This window comes from Prionailurus viverrinus, unplaced genomic scaffold, assembly GCF_022837055.1.
Source record: "Prionailurus viverrinus isolate Anna unplaced genomic scaffold, UM_Priviv_1.0 scaffold_35, whole genome shotgun sequence".
Classification (NCBI taxonomy): Eukaryota; Metazoa; Chordata; class Mammalia; order Carnivora; family Felidae; genus Prionailurus; species Prionailurus viverrinus.
Window position 1 is genome coordinate 1043232 of NW_025927605.1, and position 6000 is coordinate 1049231.

The following is a 6000-nucleotide window of genomic DNA, read 5'->3' on the forward strand; positions in this document are numbered from 1 at the left end:
GGCTGCCTCCCCACTCACTGCTCAGCCCTCTTTGTGCACACACTCAGATACTTAAGCCAACAGGAATTCATGACCTCCTTCTCTTCTCCTGCTGTAAGAGTGCCTGCCAGCAAGGAGCTTCTGGGGGGCAGGTGAGGATCCCTGAGGGGTACACAGCACCCCCTCCCAGCACCACCGTGTGCCTCCCGCCTCCCCAGGTAGGAGCACTTCTGTGGAACCTCACCGCGTTCCCCCCCCCCCCCACAGGCCCCTTACCTGTGCCCACACCCACCCCTCCACACTCGCCTCCCCACACACATGTGCACCATGCAAGCCAGGCACAGGGCCCCAGATCTCCAAGCTCCTGATGGAGTCTCAACCAAGCAGGGGGCTGAGGGCTGGGGGCCGCCTCCTGCAGCAGAGCCCCGTCCCTCTCCACTCGTGTGCAGGGCCCTGGCCCCTCCCGGGGAACAAGGCTGGGATTAATAAGCGGCGCGGCTCCCTCCCCTAATGGGCTCCAGCTGCACAAACATTCCCAGAATTCAGAGCCTGCTCTGTCTGGGGCGGCCCAGGCCTCAGCTCCAGCATTCCTGGCCCCCTCCCCCTCCCAAGCCTGGGACAGCTGCTCCGGAACTCCGGCAACTGGCTGGGGATCGAATCCCAATCTGGCTTTTCCAGAGGTGGGGGGTATTGGAATGACTGGGGGTGGGGTGGAGTGGGGAGCAGAGGAGGAGGGAAGAGGTGAACGGACTCTGAAGGGACGTCTCAGTTCCCGCCCTACCCGCCCCTCCCCCTCGGCTCTGTGGCCCGCCCCTCCCCCAGCACTGCTTACCCTCTTAGCAGTAGGTACCAGGGGCCCAGCTCAGACTTACCTAATTTGTCTCACCAGGCGGTGCCCTGGCTGGCAATGCCCAGGAGGAGGTGACAGGACAGAGCTGGGAGGAAAGATAAACATCTCCCCTTGTGTTTTAAGAGATCCAGCTGTGTCTCAGATGGAATCTATGGCCTGGCAGGAGCTTCATTCAAACAGATTCTTATCAAGACGGGAAGAGGGGGGTAGCAAAGGGAGCAGAAAGAAGAAGGAAAGTGGGGTCCTCACCCTCCCGTTATCCTCTCAGGGAGGGACATTTAGGGACCCAGAGGCAGGAGTTCTAAGTACATAAAGATGTGCCACATTGATGACAGCTCTGAACCTGTCTTCTCTTTCCCATCTCTGGTTCAAGGGCCAGAACGGGTCATTCAGCTGTCCTTACCCAGGTGCCACCAGTTTAGCTACTTTGTGGGACACCAAGGGCTGAGGCCAGGTGAGGAGTCTTGTGACTTGACTTTGTGCCAAGGTCCATCTGACTGGGGGGACTGGTGGAAAGCATAGGTGACCCTAAAGGAGGTGTGTGACTGTCCATGTGTGCATGTGTATCGATGCCCAAGCCTGAGCAGCTGTGTTAAGTGGCGCCGCTTGACATGTTCGGAGTGCACACACCTCATCTGCCTTCTGCATGTCCCACATCCATTAGGACAGGCTGCCTGCTAGCCACCCCCTCCCCTGTTGGAAGTGTCCCTACGTGGGGCATGTGCTGGAGAGAGGCTGAGAAGAGAAGGAATAGTAAAAAGGAAAGGGAGGTCAGAGAGGGGAGAGCCCTGGGGGAGGCCGTGTAAGCAACAGAGGGCACCAATTTGGGAGTTGAGAAATGTGGGTGCTGGCCTCACCTCTGCCATGAACCAGCTGGGGCGTTTGGACAAGTCACTTCCCTGACCTGGGCCTTAGTTTCCTTATCTTGAATATGGGAAAGTTAGACTAGAGTGTCTTCTGAGTTCCTTCTTAGATTCCACTGTCACTAGAACTGGGTTTGGGGCTACAGGGAAGATGCCCATCTCCTCAGACCTGTGGAGAAATGGGCTCTGGGCAGGCCACCAAGAGCAGTCAACAGGGACTGCATGGAGGGTACCCAAGTCTCCCTGGAGAGGCAATCCAGAGGAGGGGAGTGATGGCAGGCTCTCCCAACTGGCAGTTCTTGGCGGCAGTCCCGTGTGAGGGCAGAGGAGGGCCACTGAGACAGGGAGCATGGGGTCAGTCACCCTCTCGCCCTCCTGCAGCAAATATACACGTCCCCTCTCCTGCTGAGGAACATAGACCTCTCTAGGTCTTTGTCCCCACACCCGCTTGTGTCACATCACCTGCTTCCTCCTGGGCCCAGCCATTTCTCCATGGAGGCACAGACGGATGGCTCTCTGACAACGTTGAAGCCCCTTAACTCATTACTGTACATGAGTCAGAAGGAGTGCGGTGAGACCTTTTTGCATAAATGGAGAAACTGAAGGCCTCTGGTTAGAACAGGAAGTTAGGAATTGAACCCCATTTAGGATTCTCTCCAAGTGAGCCTCATTAGTCATTCGTCTGGCATTTAGTGAACAACTATACTTTACAGTTAGCCCTGCATTAGAAAATGAGGAATACAAAGAAATAACATTTCTCCCTGGGGTATGATGTTAGAAAAAACAAATTCCTCCTCCCCCCGCCCCCCGCCCCCGCCGAAACAAAGATAGAATTGGAACCAACCCTAGGTTGACCCAAGGAAACAGTAATCAACATGCAGTTGGGTTTCAGAGCTGTTGATGTGGGCACTGGAGAAACAGTAGACCAAGACACCTGAACCTTCTAGGTGGAAGATTATAAAGCTGAATTATAAAGCAGCAGGTGTTTCGCAGGGACACTGAGGATTTTAAGAATGAAAAGAAGGAAAGACCATGGATGCAGAACTTATACCTTCTCTCCCCCATCCCTCCCTACTTCTTTCAGTTATCTATTGGGTGACGATCCATCCCAAACCGAGTGGCTTAAAACAACAGCAATCTTTTATGTGCTCACGATTCTGCAGTTTGGGCAGGGTTTGGTGTGGACGGCTTGCCTCCGCTCCCTGCAGTGTTGGCCAGGGAAAGTTCAGCTGGGCCTGGAGCATCTGAGGTGGCCTTACTAATGTGTCTGGCGCCTCTGCTAACGTGGCAGGGAGAGATGGGGGTGCTTCTCTTTCCTGCCTAGTCTCTCATCCTCCAGAGTGTCTCTCTCCCTCTCTGAGTAGCCTCTTTCTCTCCTGCAGCGTGCTTACGCTTCACATGGTGGCTGGCTTCCGAGATGCCAAAGTGGAAGCTGTGGCGGGCCTCCTAAAACCTACACCTGAACTGTCAGGACATCAGTTTTACTGCATCCTATTGATCAAGGCAAGTCAAAGGCCACCCAGATTCAAGGAGAGTGAAAACTAGATGAAAGGCTCCGAATGGAGAAGGCATTTCTTTGCAGACCGTCCACCACATTCCCCTCCCTGTGCTCCCCTTTGTTCCCCCTGGCTCACTGAAAGGCACTGTCCTCCTCCCTGGGCTGTCATCCTTCACCCCTGCTTCTAATCTGTGCCCAAGTGCTGTTGTTTCTGCTTCCTAAGCACCTTTCAAATCATTCCCACCACCGCTACGGTCCTCTCTTACCTAGAATGTGAATAGCTTCCTAGAAGTTCTCCGTTTTCCACTCTTGCTTCATTACCATGTTGCTTTCCACACTGCAGACAGAGAGATCACCTATGGGGGGCTGGTAAAGTGGGGGACGGACGAGCCAGGGAGACTGTGCTTCATGATACACCTTTTGGTACCATGTGCGTACCTTTCCAAAAACGAAAATGCCTTTAAAAAGAAAAATTTTTTTAATGTTTATTTTGAAAGAGAGAGAGAGAGAGAGAAAGCATGAGCTGGGGATGGGCAGAGAGAGAGGGAGACACAGAATCCCAAGTAGGCTCCAGGCTCTGAGCTGTTAACACAGACCCCGATGCGGGGCTTGAACTCACGAACCATAAGATCTTGACCTAAGCTGAAGCTGAACGCTCAACCCACTGAGCCACCCAGGTGCCCCTAAAATGCCTTTTAAAAATGGATTCAGGGGACGCCTGGCTGGCTCAGCCAATAGAGCGTGGAATTCTTAATCTCAAGGTCATGGGTTCGAGCCCCACATGGGTATAGAGATTACTTAAATAAATAAAACTGAAAAACAAACAAACTTTAAAAAAAAGAACTGGATGGGGGGTGCATGTGTGGCTCAGTCGGTTAAGCGTCCAACTTCGGCTCAGGTCATGATCTCACAGTTTATGAGTTTGAGCCCCTCATGAGGTTCCACACTGACAGTGTGGAGCCTGCTTGCGATTCTCTCTCTCCTTCTCTCTCTCTGCCCCTCCCCTGCTGGTGCACTCTCTCCCTCTCTCTCAAATAAATAAACTTAAAAAATTTTTTTAATAAATAAAAATTAAAAGAACTGAAAGACTTTTAAAAAAATCGGTTCAAAGTCAAATTTATTAATAGACAAAAGAAACCAAATCCTCACTGTGTCATTTTTCTCCTGGAAACCCCTCAGTGACGGCCCACAACACCTTCAAGTTTAGATTCCTTAGCAGAGCTCACAAAGCCCTTCAGCATCTGCCCCACCTAGCCCCCACAGCCTCACCCCTTCCCACTTTGCACTCTGCGCTCCAGCTGAGCGGAACATCTCTGACCTTCCTGCAGTTCCTTGAAAGCACCATTTCCTCTTTTGCCTTGCAGGTTTTACACAGGCGGCTGCTCACAACACCCTATTCATCATTCAGGTCTCCGCTTAGATATTGTTTCCTCCAGGAAGTCTTCCGTGGTCCATAAAGTTGGGGTTTGACGCCTCTTCTGTGAATTCCCATAGCACCCTAGACTTGACGAGCACTGTGCTCATCACGCTGTGTTGTAATTACCTGGGATTTCACCTCGCCCTCCCACTAGAACATACCCTTCCAAAGGAACAGGAACCAAATCTGCATTGCTCACTGCTGCTTCCCTAGCACCTTTGCAAAGGTACTTTCTACGAACTGATGGAAGAAAGGAAGGGAAGAAGGGAAGAAGAAAGAAGAGGAGAGGGAAAGAGAAGGATAGGAAGTTGGTTTAAAAGCTGGAACAGCTCAGGATAAGACCAGGATTCAACTATGCGGATGGACCTCATAGCCATTAGATACAAACAAGGGAATATTATATTATTTCATTGCTAGAAGTTCTTGAACAGACACAAGTAATTGATTGTGATAGAAATCAGAATAGTGGTTGCCTCTAGAGCAGAACTCACTGGAAGAAAGTGTCCTATATCTTAAATAGTGTTTATGTGAGTGTTGACACACATAAAAATTCATTAATCTATACTTAACATGCACTTTGTGCATTTCACTCTAGGTTATATCTCAGTAAGAAAATAGAAAGGGAAGGAAGGGAGGGAGGGAGGAAAAAAGGGAGGAAGGAATAATGTGGGCAGATAGTCACATAAATTGCCTAGTTGGTAACAGTGATAAAGGATTTATCATCTAGGATTATGATACAGAAGTGGGATCTGGGCAGAAAAAGGGGTGTGTGTGTGTGTGTGTGTGTGTGTACACATTATGTGCTTGCAAGTGAGGAGCCTGGTTTCCACTGAAGGGAGGAAAGTAATCCAAAAAATGTTCCCATCTCTTCTTCACACATCTATCTGTCCCCTCTCTCTCCAAAGCCTCCAGTGGTTTTTTATAACTACAGCATAAAGTCCGGGCTCCTTGACCTGGCATCAAAACATTCCACTATCTGCCCCCTGCCTACCTCCGCTTCTAGACTTCTCTCTTTTGCCTGGTGCCTCTCTCCCCAAATCTACCATACTTTGCTGCTCTCATGCACTCCTTACCTGTGTCGGTTCACCAATCCATTGAGAGGTCGGCTATCATTGCCCTTTGCTTGTGACACTCCTACTCACCGTCATGGGATTCACTGCTCCTCCATCTTTCCTTTCATGGCACTTTGCTTGTAGCCAAATAGCATGTAACTTGACCTCTTGCAGATCACAGCTATTTATATATATGTTTCTCTTCTTGTCCAGAATGTCTCACATGGGTGTAGGCAGGCCGCCATCCCTCAGATTGATTGACTGATAAACCCTCCAGAAGGCAGGGACAAGATCAGTGCTCAAACCTACAGCTCAAGCTCTCAACTCCTGTCTGAATGTCA

The 6000-nt window shown here is 50.7% G+C and overlaps 1 long non-coding RNA gene across 2 annotated transcripts in view; it reads left to right on the top strand.

Annotated features, from left to right (window-relative positions):
- The window catches only part of LOC125158630 (uncharacterized), a 53758-nt gene extending 47758 nt beyond the window's left edge, over positions 1-6000 (top strand). The window contains exon 3 of one of the 2 annotated variants that reach the window (XR_007149450.1): positions 5873-6000. This is a non-coding gene — a long non-coding RNA (uncharacterized LOC125158630). Of the gene's footprint in view, positions 1-3074; positions 3191-5872 lie in introns of those variants that run through there. The other variant, XR_007149449.1, reaches the window with a different exon arrangement.